Source organism: Salmo salar, chromosome 12 (genome assembly GCF_965601325.2).
Source record: "Salmo salar chromosome 12, fSalSal1, whole genome shotgun sequence".
NCBI classification, from domain to species: Eukaryota; Metazoa; Chordata; class Actinopteri; order Salmoniformes; family Salmonidae; genus Salmo; species Salmo salar.
In genome coordinates, this window is record NC_138302.1 from 17,156,121 (window position 1) to 17,176,137 (window position 20,017).

A 20,017-nucleotide genomic window follows, 5' to 3' on the forward strand; every position below is an offset into this window, starting at 1 on the left:
TGTCGGCTGTTAGCTAGTCCTCACAGCCTCACCTCACTGTGTCTGTCGGCTGTTAGCTAGTCCTCACAGCCTCACTGTGTCTGTCGGCTGTTAGCTAGTCCTCACAGCGTCACTGTGTCTGTCACCTGTTAGCTAGTCCGCACAGCCTCACTGTGTCTGTCGGCTGTTAGCTAGTCCACACAGCCTCACCTCACTGTGTCTGTCACCTGTTAGCTAGTCCTCACAGCCTCACTGTGTCTGTCGCCTGTTAGCTAGTTCTCACAGCCTCACCTCACTGTGTCTGTCGGCTGTTAGCTAGTCCTCACAGCCTCACTGTGTCTGTCGGCTGTTAGCTAGTCCTCACAGCATCACTGTGTCTGTCGGCTGTTAGCTAGTCCGCACAGCCTCTCTGTGTCTGTCGGATGTTAGCTAGTCTACACAGCCTCACCTCACTGTGTCTGTCGGCTGTTAGCTAGTCCTCACAGCCTCACCTCACTGTGTCTGTCGGCTGTTAGCTAGTCCCCACAGCATCACTGTGTCTGTCGGCTGTTAGCTAGTCCGCACAGCCTCACCTCACTGTGTCTGTCGGCTGTTAGCTAGTCCTCACAGCCTCACCTCACTGTGTCTGTCGGCTGTTAGCTAGTCCTCACAGCCTCACTGTGTCTGTCGGCTGTTAGCTAGTCCTCACAGCCTCACTGTGTCTGTCGGCTGTTAGCTAGTCCTCACAGCCTCACCTCACTGTGTCTGTCGGCTGTTAGCTAGTCCGCACAGCCTCACTGTGTCTGTCGGCTGTTAGCTAGTCCTCACAGCCTCACTGTGTCTGTCGGCTGTTAGCTAGTCCTCACAGCCTCACTGTGTCTGTCGGCTGTTAGCTAGTCCTCACAGCTTCACTGTGTCTGTCGGCTGTTAGCTAGTCCTCACAGCCTCACTGTGTCTGTCGGCTGTTAGCTAGTCCTCACAGCCTCACTGTGTCTGTCGGCTGTTAGCTAGTCGTCACAGCCTCACTGTGTCTGTCACCTGTTAGCTAGTCCGCAAAGCCTCACTGTGTCTGTCGGCTGTTAGCTAGTCCACACAGCCTCACCTCACTGTGTCTGTCACCTGTTAGCTAGTCCTCACAGCCTCACTGTGTCTGTCGCCTGTTAGCTAGTCCTCACAGCCTCACCTCACTGTGTCTGTCGGCTGTTAGCTAGTCCTCACAGCCTCACTGTGTCTGTCGGCTGTTAGCTAGTCCTCACAGCCTCACCTCACTGTGTCTGTCGGCTGTTAGCTAGTCCTCACAGCATCACTGTGTCTGTCGGCTGTTAGCTAGTCCGCACAGCCTCTCTGTGTCTGTCGGATGTTAGCTAGTCCTCACAGCCTCACCTCACTGTGTCTGTCGGCTGTTAGCTAGTCCTCACAGCCTCACCTCACTGTGTCTGTCGGCTGTTAGCTAGTCCGCACAGCCTCACTGTGTCTGTCGGCTGTTAGCTAGTCCGCACAGCCTCACCTCACTGTGTCTGTCGGCTGTTAGCTAGTCCTCACAGCCTCACCTCACTGTGTCTGTCGGCTGTTAGCTAGTCCTCACAGCCTCACTGTGTCTGTCGGCTGTTAGCTAGTCCTCACAGCCTCTCTGTGTCTGTCGCCTGTTAGCTAGTCCTCACAGCCTCACCTCACTGTGTCTGTCGGCTGTTAGCTAGTCCTCACAGCCTCACTGTGTCTGTCGGGTGTTAGCTAGTCCTCACAGCCTCACTGTGTCTGTCACCTGTTAGCTAGTCCGCACAGCCTCACTGTGTCTGTCGGCTGTTAGCTAGTCCACAAAGCCTCACCTCACTGTGTCTGTCACCTGTTAGCTAGTCCTCACAGCCTCACTGTGTCTGTCGCCTGTTAGCTAGTTCTCACAGCCTCACCTCACTGTGTCTGTCGGCTGTTAGCTAGTCCTCACAGCCTCACCTCACTGTGTCTGTCGGCTGTTAGCTAGTCCTCACAGCATCACTGTGTCTGTCGGCTGTTAGCTAGTCCTCACAGCCTCACTGTGTCTGTCGGCTGTTAGCTAGTCCTCACAGCCTCACCTCACTGTGTCTGTCGGCTGTTAGCTAGTCTACACAGCCTCACCTCACTGTGTCTGTCGGCTGTTAGCTAGTCCTCACAGCCTCACTGTGTCTGTCGGCTGTTAGCTAGTCCTCACAGCCTCACTGTGTATGTCGGCTGTTAGCTAGTCCTCACAGCCTCACCTCACTGTGTCTGTCGGCTGTTAGCTAGTCCGCACAGCCTCACTGTGTCTGTCGGCTGTTAGCTAGTCCTCACAGCCTCACTGTGTCTGTCGGTTGTTAGCTAGTCCTCACAGCTTCACTGTGTCTGTCGGCTGTTAGCTAGTCCTCACAGCCTCACTGTGTCTGTCGGCTGTTAGCTAGTCCTCACAGCCTCACCTCACTGTGTCTGTCGGCTGTTAGCTAGTCCTCACAGCCTCACCTCACTGTGTCTGTCGGATATTAGCTAGTCCTCAAAGCCTCACTGTGTCTGTCGGCTGTTAGCTAGTCCTCACAGCCTCACCTCACTGTGTCTGTCGGCTGTTAGCTAGTCCTCACAGCCTCACTGTGTCTGTCGCCTGTTAGCTAGTCCTCACAGACTCACCTCACTGTGCCTGTCGGCTGTTAGCTAGTCCGCACAGCCTCACCTCACTGTGTCTGTCGGCTGTTAGCTAGTCTACACAACCTCACCTCACTGTGTCTGTCACCTGTTAGCTAGTCGTCACAGCCTCTCTGTGTCTGTCGCCTGTTAGCTAGTCCTCACAGCCTCACCTCACTGTGTCTGTCGGCTGTTAGCTAGTCGTCACAGCCTCACTGTGTCTGTCACCTGTTAGCTAGTCCTCACAGCTTCACTGTGTCTGTCGGCTGTTAGCTAGTCCTCACAGCCTCACTGTGTCTGTCGGCTGTTAGCTAGTCCTCACAGCCTCACCTCACTTTGTCTGTCGGCTGTTAGCTAGTCCTCACAGCCTCACCTCACTGTGTCTGTCGGATATTAGCTAGTCCTCACAGCCTCACTGTGTCTGTTGGCTGTTAGCTAGTCCTCACAGCCTCACCTCACTGTGTCTGTCGGCTGTTAGCTAGTCCTCACAGCCTCACTGTGTCTGTCGCCTGTTACCTAGTCCTCACAGCCTCACCTCACTGTGTCTGTCGGCTGTTAGCTAGTCCGCACAGCCTCACCTCACTGTGTCTGTCGGCTGTTAGCTAGTCTACACAGCCTCACCTCACTGTGTCTGTCGGCTGTTAGCTAGTCCTCACAGCCTCACTGTGTCTGTCACCTGTTAGCTAGTCCTCACAGCCTCTCTGTGTCTGTCGTCTGTTAGCTAGTCCTCACAGCCTCACCTCACTGTGTCTGTCGGCTGTTAGCTAGTCCTCACAGCCTCACTGTGTCTGTCACCTGTTAGCTAGTCCGCACAGCCTCACTGTGTCTGTCGGCTGTTAGCTAGTCCACACAGCCTCACCTCACTGTGTCTGTCACCTGTTAGCTAGTCCTCACAGCCTCACTGTGTCTGTCGCCTGTTAGCTAGTCCTCACAGCCTCACCTCACTGTGTCTGTCGGCTGTTAGCTAGTCCTCACAGCCTCACTGTGTCTGTCGGCTGTTAGCTAGTCCTCACAGCCTCACCTCACTGTGTCTGTCGGCTGTTAGCTAGTCCTCACAGCATCACTGTGTCTGTCGGCTGTTAGCTAGTCCGCACAGCCTCTCTGTGTCTGTCGGATGTTAGCTAGTCTACACAGCCTCACCTCACTGTGTCTGTCGGCTGTTAGCTAGTCCTCACAGCCTCACCTCACTGTGTCTGTCGGCTGTTAGCTAGTCCGCACAGCCTCACTGTGTCTGTCGGCTGTTAGCTAGTCCGCACAGCCTCACCTCACTGTGTCTGTCGGCTGTTAGCTAGTCCTCACAGCCTCACCTCACTGTGTCTGTCGGCTGTTAGCTAGTCCTCACAGCCTCACTGTGTCTGTCGGCTGTTAGCTAGTCCTCACAGCCTCACTGTGTCTGTCGGCTGTTAGCTAGTCCTCACAGCCTCACCTCACTGTGTCTGTCGGCTGTTAGCTAGTCCGCACAGCCTCACTGTGTCTGTCGGCTGTTAGCTAGTCCTCACAGCCTCACTGTGTCTGTCGGCTGTTAGCTAGTCCTCACAGCCTCACTGTGTCTGTCGGCATTTAGCTAGTCTACACAGCCTCACCTCACTGTGCCTGTCGGCTGTTAGCTAGTCCTCACAGCCTCACTGTGTCTGTAACCTGTTAGCTAGTCCGCACAGCCTCACTGTGTCTGTCGGCTGTTAGCTAGTCCACACAGCCTCACTGTGTCTGTCGCCTGTTAGCTAGTCCTCACAGCCTCACCTCACTGTGTCTGTCGGCTGTTAGCTAGTCCTCACAGCCTCACTGTGTCTGTCGGCTGTTAGCTAGTCCTCACAGCCTCACCTCACTGTGTCTGTCGGCTGTTAGCTAGTCCTCACAGCATCACTGTGTCTGTCGGCTGTTAGCTAGTCCGCACAGCCTCTCTGTGTCTGTCGGATGTTAGCTAGTCCTCACAGCCTCACCTCACTGTGTCTGTCGGCTGTTAGCTAGTCCTCACAGCCTCACCTCACTGTGTCTGTCGGCTGTTAGCTAGTCCGCACAGCCTCACTGTGTCTGTCGGCTGTTAGCTAGTCCGCACAGCCTCACCTCACTGTGTCTGTCGGCTGTTAGCTAGTCCTCACAGCCTCACCTCACTGTGTCTGTCGGCTGTTAGCTAGTCCTCACAGCCTCACTGTGTCTGTCGGCTGTTAGCTAGTCCTCACAGCCTCTCTGTGTCTGTCGCCTGTTAGCTAGTCCTCACAGCCTCACCTCACTGTGTCTGTCGGCTGTTAGCTAGTCCTCACAGCCTCACTGTGTCTGTCGGCTGTTAGCTAGTCCTCACAGCCTCACTGTGTCTGTCACCTGTTAGCTAGTCCGCACAGCCTCACTGTGTCTGTCGGCTGTTAGCTAGTCCACAAAGCCTCACCTCACTGTGTCTGTCACCTGTTAGCTAGTCCTCACAGCCTCACTGTGTCTGTCGCCTGTTAGCTAGTTCTCACAGCCTCACCTCACTGTGTCTGTCGGCTGTTAGCTAGTCCTCACAGCCTCACCTCACTGTGTCTGTCGGCTGTTAGCTAGTCCTCACAGCATCACTGTGTCTGTCGGCTGTTAGCTAGTCCGCACAGCCTCTCTGTGTCTGTCGGATGTTAGCTAGTCTACACAGCCTCACCTCACTGTGTCTGTCGGCTGTTAGCTAGTCCTCACAGCCTCACCTCACTGTGTCTGTCGGCTGTTAGCTAGTCCGCACAGCCTCACTGTGTCTGTCGGCTGTTAGCTAGTCCGCACAGCCTCACCTCACTGTGTCTGTCGGCTGTTAGCTAGTCCTCACAGCCTCACCTCACTGTGTCTGTCGGCTGTTAGCTAGTCCTCACAGCCTCACTGTGTCTGTCGGCTGTTAGCTAGTCCTCACAGCCTCACTGTGTCTGTCGGCTGTTAGCTAGTCCTCACAGGCTCACCTCACTGTGTCTGTCGGCTGTTAGCTAGTCCGCACAGCCTCACTGTGTCTGTCGGCTGTTAGCTAGTCCTCACAGCTTCACTGTGTCTGTCGGCTGTTAGCTAGTCCTCACAGTCTCACTGTGTCTGTCGGCTGTTAGCTAGTCCTCACAGCCTCACCTCACTGTGTCTGTCGGCTGTTAGCTAGTCCTCACAGCCTCACCTCACTGTGTCTGTCGGCTGTTAGCTAGTCCTCACAGCCTCACTGTGTCTGTCGGCTGTTAGCTAGTCCTCACAGCGTCACTGTGTCTGTCACCTGTTAGCTAGTCCGCACAGCCTCACTGTGTCTGTCGGCTGTTAGCTAGTCCACACAGCCTCACCTCACTGTGTCTGTCACCTGTTAGCTAGTCCTCACAGCCTCACTGTGTCTGTCGCCTGTTAGCTAGTTCTCACAGCCTCACCTCACTGTGTCTGTCGGCTGTTAGCTAGTCCTCACAGCCTCACTGTGTCTGTCGGCTGTTAGCTAGTCCTCACAGCATCACTGTGTCTGTCGGCTGTTAGCTAGTCCGCACAGCCTCTCTGTGTCTGTCGGATGTTAGCTAGTCTACACAGCCTCACCTCACTGTGTCTGTCGGCTGTTAGCTAGTCCTCACAGCCTCACCTCACTGTGTCTGTCGGCTGTTAGCTAGTCCCCACAGCATCACTGTGTCTGTCGGCTGTTAGCTAGTCCGCACAGCCTCACCTCACTGTGTCTGTCGGCTGTTAGCTAGTCCTCACAGCCTCACCTCACTGTGTCTGTCGGCTGTTAGCTAGTCCTCACAGCCTCACTGTGTCTGTCGGCTGTTAGCTAGTCCTCACAGCCTCACTGTGTCTGTCGGCTGTTAGCTAGTCCTCACAGCCTCACCTCACTGTGTCTGTCGGCTGTTAGCTAGTCCGCACAGCCTCACTGTGTCTGTCGGCTGTTAGCTAGTCCTCACAGCCTCACTGTGTCTGTCGGCTGTTAGCTAGTCCTCACAGCCTCACTGTGTCTGTCGGCTGTTAGCTAGTCCTCACAGCTTCACTGTGTCTGTCGGCTGTTAGCTAGTCCTCACAGCCTCACTGTGTCTGTCGGCTGTTAGCTAGTCCTCACAGCCTCACTGTGTCTGTCGGCTGTTAGCTAGTCGTCACAGCCTCACTGTGTCTGTCACCTGTTAGCTAGTCCGCAAAGCCTCACTGTGTCTGTCGGCTGTTAGCTAGTCCACACAGCCTCACCTCACTGTGTCTGTCACCTGTTAGCTAGTCCTCACAGCCTCACTGTGTCTGTCGCCTGTTAGCTAGTCCTCACAGCCTCACCTCACTGTGTCTGTCGGCTGTTAGCTAGTCCTCACAGCCTCACTGTGTCTGTCGGCTGTTAGCTAGTCCTCACAGCCTCACCTCACTGTGTCTGTCGGCTGTTAGCTAGTCCTCACAGCATCACTGTGTCTGTCGGCTGTTAGCTAGTCCGCACAGCCTCTCTGTGTCTGTCGGATGTTAGCTAGTCCTCACAGCCTCACCTCACTGTGTCTGTCGGCTGTTAGCTAGTCCTCACAGCCTCACCTCACTGTGTCTGTCGGCTGTTAGCTAGTCCGCACAGCCTCACTGTGTCTGTCGGCTGTTAGCTAGTCCGCACAGCCTCACCTCACTGTGTCTGTCGGCTGTTAGCTAGTCCTCACAGCCTCACCTCACTGTGTCTGTCGGCTGTTAGCTAGTCCTCACAGCCTCACTGTGTCTGTCGGCTGTTAGCTAGTCCTCACAGCCTCTCTGTGTCTGTCGCCTGTTAGCTAGTCCTCACAGCCTCACCTCACTGTGTCTGTCGGCTGTTAGCTAGTCCTCACAGCCTCACTGTGTCTGTCGGGTGTTAGCTAGTCCTCACAGCCTCACTGTGTCTGTCACCTGTTAGCTAGTCCGCACAGCCTCACTGTGTCTGTCGGCTGTTAGCTAGTCCACAAAGCCTCACCTCACTGTGTCTGTCACCTGTTAGCTAGTCCTCACAGCCTCACTGTGTCTGTCGCCTGTTAGCTAGTTCTCACAGCCTCACCTCACTGTGTCTGTCGGCTGTTAGCTAGTCCTCACAGCCTCACCTCACTGTGTCTGTCGGCTGTTAGCTAGTCCTCACAGCATCACTGTGTCTGTCGGCTGTTAGCTAGTCCGCACAGCCTCTCTGTGTCTGTCGGATGTTAGCTAGTCTACACAGCCTCACCTCACTGTGTCTGTCGGCTGTTAGCTAGTCCTCACAGCCTCACCTCACTGTGTCTGTCGGCTGTTAGCTAGTCCGCACAGCCTCACTGTGTCTGTCGGCTGTTAGCTAGTCCGCACAGCCTCACCTCACTGTGTCTGTCGGCTGTTAGCTAGTCCTCACAGCCTCACCTCACTGTGTCTGTCGGCTGTTAGCTAGTCCTCACAGCCTCACTGTGTCTGTCGGCTGTTAGCTAGTCCTCACAGCCTCACTGTGTCTGTCGGCTGTTAGCTAGTCCTCACAGGCTCACCTCACTGTGTCTGTCGGCTGTTAGCTAGTCCGCACAGCCTCACTGTGTCTGTCGGCTGTTAGCTAGTCCTCACAGCTTCACTGTGTCTGTCGGCTGTTAGCTAGTCCTCACAGTCTCACTGTGTCTGTCGGCTGTTAGCTAGTCCTCACAGCCTCACCTCACTGTGTCTGTCGGCTGTTAGCTAGTCCTCACAGCCTCACCTCACTGTGTCTGTCGGCTGTTAGCTAGTCCTCACAGCCTCACTGTGTCTGTCGGCTGTTAGCTAGTCCTCACAGCGTCACTGTGTCTGTCACCTGTTAGCTAGTCCGCACAGCCTCACTGTGTCTGTCGGCTGTTAGCTAGTCCACACAGCCTCACCTCACTGTGTCTGTCACCTGTTAGCTAGTCCTCACAGCCTCACTGTGTCTGTCGCCTGTTAGCTAGTTCTCACAGCCTCACCTCACTGTGTCTGTCGGCTGTTAGCTAGTCCTCACAGCCTCACTGTGTCTGTCGGCTGTTAGCTAGTCCTCACAGCATCACTGTGTCTGTCGGCTGTTAGCTAGTCCGCACAGCCTCTCTGTGTCTGTCGGATGTTAGCTAGTCTACACAGCCTCACCTCACTGTGTCTGTCGGCTGTTAGCTAGTCCTCACAGCCTCACCTCACTGTGTCTGTCGGCTGTTAGCTAGTCCCCACAGCATCACTGTGTCTGTCGGCTGTTAGCTAGTCCGCACAGCCTCACCTCACTGTGTCTGTCGGCTGTTAGCTAGTCCTCACAGCCTCACCTCACTGTGTCTGTCGGCTGTTAGCTAGTCCTCACAGCCTCACTGTGTCTGTCGGCTGTTAGCTAGTCCTCACAGCCTCACTGTGTCTGTCGGCTGTTAGCTAGTCCTCACAGCCTCACCTCACTGTGTCTGTCGGCTGTTAGCTAGTCCGCACAGCCTCACTGTGTCTGTCGGCTGTTAGCTAGTCCTCACAGCCTCACTGTGTCTGTCGGCTGTTAGCTAGTCCTCACAGCCTCACTGTGTCTGTCGGCTGTTAGCTAGTCCTCACAGCTTCACTGTGTCTGTCGGCTGTTAGCTAGTCCTCACAGCCTCACTGTGTCTGTCGGCTGTTAGCTAGTCCTCACAGCCTCACTGTGTCTGTCGGCTGTTAGCTAGTCGTCACAGCCTCACTGTGTCTGTCACCTGTTAGCTAGTCCGCAAAGCCTCACTGTGTCTGTCGGCTGTTAGCTAGTCCACACAGCCTCACCTCACTGTGTCTGTCGGCTGTTAGCTAGTCCGCACAGCCTCTCTGTGTCTGTCGGATGTTAGCTAGTCTACACAGCCTCACCTCACTGTGTCTGTCGGCTGTTAGCTAGTCCTCACAGCCTCACCTCACTGTGTCTGTCGGCTGTTAGCTAGTCCGCACAGCCTCACTGTGTCTGTTGGCTGTTAGCTAGTCCGCACAGCCTCACCTCACTGTGTCTGTCGGCTGTTAGCTAGTCCTCACAGCCTCACCTCACTGTGTCTGTCGGCTGTTAGCTAGTCCTCACAGCCTCACTGTGTCTGTCGGCTGTTAGCTAGTCCTCACAGCCTCACCTCACTGTGTCTGTCGGCTGTTAGCTAGTCTACACAGCCTCACCTCACTGTGTCTGTCGGCTGTTAGCTAGTCCTCACAGTCTCACTGTGTCTGTCGGCTGTTAGCTAGTCCTCACAGCCTCACTGTGTATGTCGGCTGTTAGCTAGTCCTCACAGCCTCACCTCACTGTGTCTGTCGGCTGTTAGCTAGTCCGCACAGCCTCACTGTGTCTGTCGGCTGTTAGCTAGTCCTCACAGCCTCACTGTGTCTGTCGGCTGTTAGCTAGTCCTCACAGCTTCACTGTGTCTGTCGGCTGTTAGCTAGTCCTCACAGCCTCACTGTGTCTGTCGGCTGTTAGCTAGTCCTCACAGCCTCACCTCACTGTGTCTGTCGGCTGTTAGCTAGTCCTCACAGCCTCACCTCACTGTGTCTGTCGGATATTAGCTAGTCCTCAAAGCCTCACTGTGTCTGTCGGCTGTTAGCTAGTCCTCACAGCCTCACCTCACTGTGTCTGTCGGCTGTTAGCTAGTCCTCACAGCCTCACTGTGTCTGTCGCCTGTTAGCTAGTCCTCACAGCCTCACCTCACTGTGCCTGTCGGCTGTTAGCTAGTCCGCACAGCCTCACCTCACTGTGTCTGTCGGCTGTTAGCTAGTCTACACAACCTCACCTCACTGTGTCTGTCACCTGTTAGCTAGTCGTCACAGCCTCTCTGTGTCTGTCGCCTGTTAGCTAGTCCTCACAGCCTCACCTCACTGTGTCTGTCGGCTGTTAGCTAGTCGTCACAGCCTCACTGTGTCTGTCACCTGTTAGCTAGTCCGCACAGCCTCACTGTGTCTGTCGGCTGTTAGCTAGTCCACACAGCCTCACCTCACTGTGTCTGTCACCTGTTAGCTAGTCCTCACAGCCTCACTGTGTCTGTCGCCTGTTAGCTAGTCCTCACAGCCTCACCTCACTGTGTCTGTCGGCTGTTAGCTAGTCCTCACAGCCTCACTGTGTCTGTCGGCTGTTAGCTAGTCCTCACAGCCTCACCTCACTGTGTCTGTCGGCTGTTAGCTAGTCCTCACAGCGTCACTGTGTCTGTCGGCTGTTAGCTAGTCCGCACAGCCTCTCTGTGTCTGTCGGATGTTAGCTAGTCTACACAGCCTGACCTCACTGTGTCTGTCGGCTGTTAGCTAGTCCTCACAGCCTCACCTCACTGTGTCTGTCGGCTGTTAGCTAGTCCGCACAGCCTCACTGTGTCTGTTGGCTGTTAGCTAGTCCGCACAGCCTCACCTCACTGTGTCTGTCGGCTGTTAGCTAGTCCTCACAGCCTCACCTCACTGTGTCTGTCGGCTGTTAGCTAGTCCTCACAGCCTCACTGTGTCTATCGGCTGTTAGCTAGTCCGCACAGCCTCACCTCACTGTGTCTGTCGGCTGTTAGCTAGTCCTCACAGCCTCACCTCAATGTGTCTGTCGGCTGTTAGCTAGTCTACACAGCCTCACCTCACTGTGTCTGTCGGCTGTTAGCTAGTCCTCACAGCCTCACTGTGTCTGTCGGCTGTTAGCTAGTCCTCACAGCTTCACTGTGTCTGTCGGCTGTTAGCTAGTCCTCACATCCTCACCTCACTGTGTCTGTCGGATATTAGCTAGTCCTCACAGCCTCACTGTGTCTGTTGGCTGTTAGCTAGTCCTCACAGCCTCACCTCACTGTGTCTGTCGGCTGTTAGCTAGTCCTCACAGCCTCACTGTGTCTGTCGCCTGTTAGCTAGTCCTCACAGCCTCACCTCACTGTGTCTGTCGGCTGTTAGCTAGTCCGCACAGCCTCACCTCACTGTGTCTGTCGGCTGTTAGCTAGTCTACACAGCCTCACCTCACTGTGTCTGTCGGCTGTTAGCTAGTCCTCACAGCCTCACTGTGTCTGTCACCTGTTAGCTAGTCCTCACAGCCTCTCTGTGTCTGTCGCCTGTTAGCTAGTCCTCACAGCCTCACCTCACTGTGTCTGTCGGCTGTTAGCTAGTCCTCACAGCCTCACTGTGTCTGTCACCTGTTAGCTAGTCCGCACAGTCTCACTGTGTCTGTCGGCTGTTAGCTAGTCCACACAGCCTCACCTCACTGTTTCTGTCACCTGTTAGCTAGTCCTCACAGCCTCACTGTGTCTGTCGCCTGTTAGCTAGTCCTCACAGCCTCACCTCACTGTGTCTGTCGGCTGTTAGCTAGTCCTCACAGCCTCACTGTGTCTGTCGGCTGTTAGCTAGTCCTCACAGCCTCACCTCACTGTGTCTGTCGGCTGTTAGCTAGTCCTCACAGCATCACTGTGTCTGTCGGCTGTTAGCTAGTCCGCACAGCCTCTCTGTGTCTGTCGGATGTTAGCTAATCTACACACCCTCACCTCACTGTGTCTGTCGGCTGTTAGCTAGTCCTCACAGCCTCACCTCACTGTGTCTGTCGGCTGTTAGCTAGTCCCCACAGCCTCACTGTGTCTGTCGGCTGTTAGCTAGTCCGCACAGCCTCACCTCACTGTGTCTGTCGGCTGTTAGCTAGTCCTCACAGCCTCACCTCACTGTGTCTGTCGGCTGTTAGCTAGTCCTCACAGCCTCACTGTGTCTGTCGGCTGTTAGCTAGTCCTCACAGCCTCACTGTGTCTGTCGGCTGTTAGCTAGTCCTCACAGCCTCACCTCACTGTGTCTGTCGGCTGTTAGCTAGTCCGCACAGCCTCACTGTGTCTGTCGGCTGTTAGCTAGTCCTCACAGCCTCACCTCACTGTGTCTGTCGGCTGTTAGCTAGTCCGCACAGCCTCACTGTGTCTGTTGGCTGTTAGCTAGTCCGCACAGCCTCACCTCACTGTGTCTGTCGGCTGTTAGCTAGTCCTCACAGCCTCACCTCACTGTGTCTGTCGGCTGTTAGCTAGTCCTCACAGCCTCACTGTGTCTGTCGGCTGTTAGCTAGTCCTCACAGCCTCACCTCACTGTGTCTGTCGGCTGTTAGCTAGTCTACACAGCCTCACCTCACTGTGTCTGTCGGCTGTTAGCTAGTCCTCACAGCCTCACTGTGTCTGTCGGCTGTTAGCTAGTCCTCACAGCTTCACTGTGTCTGTCGGCTGTTAGCTAGTCCTCACAGCCTCACTGTGTCTGTCGGCTGTTAGCTAGTCCTCACAGCCTCACCTCACTTTGTCTGTCGGCTGTTAGCTAGTCCTCACAGCATCACCTCACTGTGTCTGTCGGATATTAGCTAGTCCTCACAGCCTCACTGTGTCTGTTGGCTGTTAGCTAGTCCTCACAGCCTCACCTCACTGTGTCTGTCGGCTGTTAGCTAGTCCTCACAGCTTCACTGTGTCTGTCGGCTGTTAGCTAGTCCTCACAGCACTGTGTCTGTCGGCTGTTAGCTAGTCCACACAGCCTCACCTCACTGTGTCTGTCACCTGTTAGCTAGTCCTCACAGCCTCACTGTGTCTGTCGCCTGTTAGCTAGTCCTCACAGCCTCACCTCACTGTGTCTGTCGGCTGTTAGCTAGTCCTCACAGCCTCACTGTGTCTGTCGGCTGTTAGCTAGTCCTCACAGCCTCACCTCACTGTGTCTGTCGGCTGTTAGCTAGTCCTCACAGCATCACTGTGTCTGTCGGCTGTTAGCTAGTCCGCACAGCCTCTCTGTGTCTGTCGGATGTTAGCTAGTCTACACAGCCTCACCTCACTGTGTCTGTCGGCTGTTAGCTAGTCCTCACAGCCTCACCTCACTGTGTCTGTCGGCTGTTAGCTAGTCCGCACAGCCTCACTGTGTCTGTCGGCTGTTAGCTAGTCCGCACAGCCTCACCTCACTGTGTCTGTCGGCTGTTAGCTAGTCCTCACAGCCTCACCTCACTGTGTCTGTCGGCTGTTAGCTAGTCCTCACAGCCTCACTGTGTCTGTCGGCTGTTAGCTAGTCCTCACAGCCTCACTGTGTCTGTCGGCTGTTAGCTAGTCCTCACAGCCTCACCTCACTGTGTCTGTCGGCTGTTAGCTAGTCCGCACAGCCTCACTGTGTCTGTCGGCTGTTAGCTAGTCCTCACAGCCTCACTGTGTCTGTCGGCTGTTAGCTAGTCCTCACAGCCTCACTGTGTCTGTCGGCATTTAGCTAGTCTACACAGTCTCACCTCACTGTGCCTGTCGGCTGTTAGCTAGTCCTCACAGCCTCACTGTGTCTGTAACCTGTTAGCTAGTCCGCACAGCCTCACTGTGTCTGTCGGCTGTTAGCTAGTCCTCACAGCCTCACTGTGTCTGTCGCCTGTTAGCTAGTCCTCACAGCCTCACCTCACTGTGTCTGTCGGCTGTTAGCTAGTCCTCACAGCCTCACTGTGTCTGTCGGCTGTTAGCTAGTCCTCACAGCCTCACCTCACTGTGTCTGTCGGCTGTTAGCTAGTCCTCACAGCATCACTGTGTCTGTCGGCTGTTAGCTAGTCCGCACAGCCTCTCTGTGTCTGTCGGATGTTAGCTAGTCCTCACAGCCTCACCTCACTGTGTCTGTCGGCTGTTAGCTAGTCCTCACAGCCTCACCTCACTGTGTCTGTCGGCTGTTAGCTAGTCCGCACAGCCTCACTGTGTCTGTCGGCTGTTAGCTAGTCCGCACAGCCTCACCTCACTGTGTCTGTCGGCTGTTAGCTAGTCCTCACAGCCTCACCTCACTGTGTCTGTCGGCTGTTAGCTAGTCCTCACAGCCTCACTGTGTCTGTCGGCTGTTAGCTAGTCCTCACAGCCTCTCTGTGTCTGTCGCCTGTTAGCTAGTCCTCACAGCCTCACCTCACTGTGTCTGTCGGCTGTTAGCTAGTCCTCACAGCCTCACTGTGTCTGTCGGCTGTTAGCTAGTCCTCACAGCCTCACTGTGTCTGTCACCTGTTAGCTAGTCCGCACAGCCTCACTGTGTCTGTCGGCTGTTAGCTAGTCCACACAGCCTCACCTCACTGTGTCTGTCACCTGTTAGCTAGTCCTCACAGCCTCACTGTGTCTGTCGCCTGTTAGCTAGTTCTCACAGCCTCACCTCACTGTGTCTGTCGGCTGTTAGCTAGTCCTCACAGCCTCACTGTGTCTGTCGGCTGTTAGCTAGTCCTCACAGCATCACTGTGTCTGTCGGCTGTTAGCTAGTCCGCACAGCCTCTCTGTGTCTGTCGGATGTTAGCTAGTCTACACAGCCTCACCTCACTGTGTCTGTCGGCTGTTAGCTAGTCCTCACAGCCTCACCTCACTGTGTCTGTCGGCTGTTAGCTAGTCCGCACAGCCTCACTGTGTCTGTCGGCTGTTAGCTAGTCCGCACAGCCTCACCTCACTGTGTCTGTCGGCTGTTAGCTAGTCCTCACAGCCTCACCTCACTGTGTCTGTCGGCTGTTAGCTAGTCCTCACAGCCTCACTGTGTCTGTCGGCTGTTAGCTAGTCCTCACAGCCTCACTGTGTCTGTCGGCTGTTAGCTAGCCTCCGGCTCACCCACGGCGCGGCGGCGTCCGCCAGCCTCACTGTGTCTGTCGGCTGTTAGCTAGTCCGCACAGCCTCACTGTGTCTGTCGGCTGTTAGCTAGTCCTCACAGCTTCACTGTGTCTGTCGGCTGTTAGCTAGTCCTCACAGTCTCACTGTGTCTGTCGGCTGTTAGCTAGTCCTCACAGCCTCACCTCACTGTGTCTGTCGGCTGTTAGCTAGTCCTCACAGCCTCACCTCACTGTGTCTGTCGGCTGTTAGCTAGTCCTCACAGCCTCACTGTGTCTGTCGGCTGTTAGCTAGTCCTCACAGCGTCACTGTGTCTGTCACCTGTTAGCTAGTCCGCACAGCCTCACTGTGTCTGTCGGCTGTTAGCTAGTCCACACAGCCTCACCTCACTGTGTCTGTCACCTGTTAGCTAGTCCTCACAGCCTCACTGTGTCTGTCGCCTGTTAGCTAGTTCTCACAGCCTCACCTCACTGTGTCTGTCGGCTGTTAGCTAGTCCTCACAGCCTCACCTCACTGTGTCTGTCGGCTGTTAGCTAGTCCTCACAGCATCACTGTGTCTGTCGGCTGTTAGCTAGTCCGCACAGCCTCTCTGTGTCTGTCGGATGTTAGCTAGTCTACACAGCCTCACCTCACTGTGTCTGTCGGCTGTTAGCTAGTCCTCACAGCCTCACCTCACTGTGTCTGTCGGCTGTTAGCTAGTCCCCACAGCCTCACTGTGTCTGTCGGCTGTTAGCTAGTCCGCACAGCCTCACCTCACTGTGTCTGTCGGCTGTTAGCTAGTCCTCACAGCCTCACCTCACTGTGTCTGTCGGCTGTTAGCTAGTCCTCACAGCCTCACTGTGTCTGTCGGCTGTTAGCTAGTCCTCACAGCCTCACTGTGTCTGTCGGCTGTTAGCTAGTCCTCACAGCCTCACCTCACTGTGTCTGTCGGCTGTTAGCTAGTCCGCACAGCCTCACTGTGTCTGTCGGCTGTTAGCTAGTCCTCACAGCCTCACTGTGTCTGTCGGCTGTTAGCTAGTCCTCACAGCCTCACTGTGTCTGTCACCTGTTAGCTAGTCCTCACAGCTTCACTGTGTCTGTCGGCTGTTAGCTAGTCCTCACAGCCTCACTGTGTCTGTCGGCTGTTAGCTAGTCCTCACAGCCTCACTGTGTCTGTCGGCTGTTAGCTAGTCCTCACAGCCTCACCTCACTGTGTCTGTCGGCTGTTAGCTAGTCCTCACAGCATCACTGTGTCTGTCGGCTGTTAGCTAGTCCGCACAGCCTCTCTTTGTCTGTCGGATGTTAGCTAGTCTACACAGCCTCACCTCACTGTGTCTGTCGGCTGTTAGCTAGTCCTCACAGCCTCACCTCACTGTGTCTGTCGGCTGTTAGCTAGTCCCCACAGCCTCACTGTGTCTGTCGGCTGTTAGCTAGTCCGCACAGCCTCACCTCACTGTGTCTGTCGGCTGTTAGCTAGTCCTCACAGCCTCACCTCACTGTGTCTGTCGGCTGTTAGCTAGTCCTCACAGCCTCACTGTGTCTGTCGGCTGTTAGCTAGTCCTCACAGCCTCACTGTGTCTGTCGGCTGTTAGCTAGTCCTCACAGCCTCACCTCACTGTGTCTGTCGGCTGTTAGCTAGTCCGCACAGCCTCACTGTGTCTGTCGGCTGTTAGCTAGTCCTCACAGCCTCACTGTGTCTGTCGGCTGTTAGCTAGTCCTCACAGCCTCACCTCACTGTGTCTGTCGGCTGTTAGCTAGTCCGCACAGCCTCACTGTGTCTGTCGGCTGTTAGCTAGTCCTCACAGCCTCACTGTGTCTGTCGGCTGTTAGCTAGTCCTCACAGCCTCACTGTGTCTGTCGGCTGTTAGCTAGTCCTCACAGCTTCACTGTGTCTGTCGGCTGTTAGCTAGTCCTCACAGCCTCACTGTGTCTGTCGGCTGTTAGCTAGTCCGCACAGCCTCACTGTGTCTGTCGGCTGTTAGCTAGTCCTCACAGCCTCACTGTGTCTGTCGGCTGTTAGCTAGTCCTCACAGCCTCACTGTGTCTGTCGCCTGTTAGCTAGTCCTCACAGCTTCACTGTGTCTGTCGGCTGTTAGCTAGTCCTCACAGCCTCACTGTGTCTGTCGGCTGTTAGCTAGTCCTCACAGCCTCACTGTGTCTGTCGGCTGTTAGCTAGTCCTCACAGCCTCACCTCACTGTGTCTGTCGGCTGTTAGCTAGTCCTCACAGCATCACTGTGTCTGTCGGCTGTTAGCTAGTCCGCACAGCCTCTCTTTGTCTGTCGGATGTTAGCTAGTCTACACAGCCTCACCTCACTGTGTCTGTCGGCTGTTAGCTAGTCCTCACAGCCTCACCTCACTGTGTCTGTCGGCTGTTAGCTAGTCCCCACAGCCTCACTGTGTCTGTCGGCTGTTAGCTAGTCCGCACAGCCTCACCTCACTGTGTCTGTCGGCTGTTAGCTAGTCCTCACAGCCTCACCTCACTGTGTCTGTCGGCTGTTAGCTAGTCCTCACAGCCTCACTGTGTCTGTCGGCTGTTAGCTAGTCCTCACAGCCTCACTGTGTCTGTCGGCTGTTAGCTAGTCCTCACAGCATCACTGTGTCTGTCGGCTGTTAGCTAGTCCGCACAGCCTCTCTTTGTCTGTCGGATGTTAGCTAGTCTACACAGCCTCACCTCACTGTGTCTGTCGGCTGTTAGCTAGTCCTCACAGCCTCACCTCACTGTGTCTGTCGGCTGTTAGCTAGTCCCCACAGCCTCACTGTGTCTGTCGGCTGTTAGCTAGTCCGCACAGCCTCACCTCACTGTGTCTGTCGGCTGTTAGCTAGTCCTCACAGCCTCACCTCACTGTGTCTGTCGGCTGTTAGCTAGTCCTCACAGCCTCACTGTGTCTGTCGGCTGTTAGCTAGTCCTCACAGCCTCACTGTGTCTGTCGGCTGTTAGCTAGTCCTCACAGCCTCACTGTGTCTGTCACCTGTTAGCTAGTCCGCACAGCCTCACTGTGTCTGTCGGCTGTTAGCTAGTCCACACAGCCTCACCTCACTGTGTCTGTCGCCTGTTAGCTAGTCCTCACATTCTCACCTCACTGTGTCTGTCGGCTGTTAGCTAGTCCTCACAGCCTCACTGTGTCTGTCGGCTGTTAGCTAGTCCTCACAGCCTCACCTCACTGTGTCTGTCGGCTGTTAGCTAGTCCGCACAGCCTCACTGTGTCTGTCGGCTGTTAGCTAGTCCTCACAGCCTCACTGTGTCTGTCGGCTGTTAGCTAGTCCTCACAGCCTCACTGTGTCTGTCGGCTGTTAGCTAGTCCTCACAGCCTCACCTCACTGTGTCTGTCGGCTGTTAGCTAGTCCGCACAGCCTCACTGTGTCTGTCGGCTGTTAGCTAGTCCTCACAGCCTCACTGTGTCTGTCGGCTGTTAGCTAGTCCTCACAGCCTCACTGTGTCTGTCGGCTGTTAGCTAGTCCTCACAGCTTCACTGTGTCTGTCGGCTGTTAGCTAGTCCTCACAGCCTCACTGTGTCTGTCGGCTGTTAGCTAGTCCTCACAGCCTCACTGTGTCTGTCGGCTGTTAGCTAGTCCTCACAGCCTCACCTCACTGTGTCTGTCGGCTGTTAGCTAGTCCTCACAGCATCACTGTGTCTGTCGGCTGTTAGCTAGTCCGCACAGCCTCTCTGTGTCTGTCGGATGTTAGCTAGTCTACACAGCCTCACCTCACTGTGTCTGTCGGCTGTTAGCTAGTCCTCACAGCCTCACCTCACTGTGTCTGTCGGCTGTTAGCTAGTCCCCACAGCCTCACTGTGTCTGTCGGCTGTTAGCTAGTCCGCACAGCCCCACCTCACTGTGTCTGTCGGCTGTTAGCTAGTCCTCACAGCCTCACCTCACTGTGTCTGTCGGCTGTTAGCTAGTCCTCACAGCCTCACTGTGTCTGTCGGCTGTTAGCTAGTCCTCACAGCCTCACTGTGTCTGTCGGCTGTTAGCTAGTCCTCACAGCCTCACCTCACCACTGTGTCTGTCGGCTGTTAGCTAGTCCGCACAGCCTCACTGTGTCTGTCGGCTGTTAGCTAGTCCTCACAGCCTCACTGTGTCTGTCGGCTGTTAGCTAGTCCTCACAGCCTCACTGTGTCTGTCGGCTGTTAGCTAGTCCTCACAGCTTCACTGTGTCTGTCGGCTGTTAGCTAGTCCTCACAGCCTCACTGTGTCTGTCGGCTGTTAGCTAGTCCTCACAGCCTCACCTCACTGTGTCTGTCGGCTGTTAGCTAGTCCTCACAGCCTCACCTCACTGTGTCTGTCTAATATACTGATCTAACATACTGATCTAATATACTGATGTAACATACTGATCTAACATACTGATCTAATATACTGATCTAACATACTGATCTAACATACTGATCTAATATACTGATCTAATATACTGATCTAACATACTGATCTAACATACTGATCTAATATACTGATCTAACATACTGATCTAACATACTGATCTAATATACTGATCTAATATACTGATCTAACATACTGATCTAATATACTGGTCTAATTAGGCCTTCATCATCATTCCTTTACTTAGATTTGTGTGTATTGGGTATGTTGTGAAATTGTTAGATATTAATTGTTGGATATTACTGCACTGTCGGAGCTAGAAGAAAACGAATTTAGCTACACCCGCAATAACATCTGCTAACCACGTGTATGTTATTTAGATTTTGTTTTATTTCTCTCTCTTTCTCCTCTCTATCTTTCTTTCTCCTCTCTCTATCTTTCTTTCTCCTCTCTATATCTTTCTTTCTCCTCTCTCTTTCTTTCTCCCTCTCCTCTCTCTCCTCTCTCTCTATATTTCTCTCTCTCTCCTCTCTCTTTCTTTCTCCTCTCTCTCTTTTTCTCTGTCTCTCTCCTCTCGCTCTCCTCTCTCTTTCTTTCTCTCTTTCTCTCAATTCAATTCAATTCAAGGGGATTTATAGTAGTGCACTCTCCAAGGACAAAGAGAGGGAGGCAGCTCAGAGTGAATTGATCTCCACCTCTAGCTATTAACTAACATGTGTCCATTGTCCTGATCTGATCCACATTCTGATTTTGTCCACATTTTAAGACAGCTGTAGACGATTGA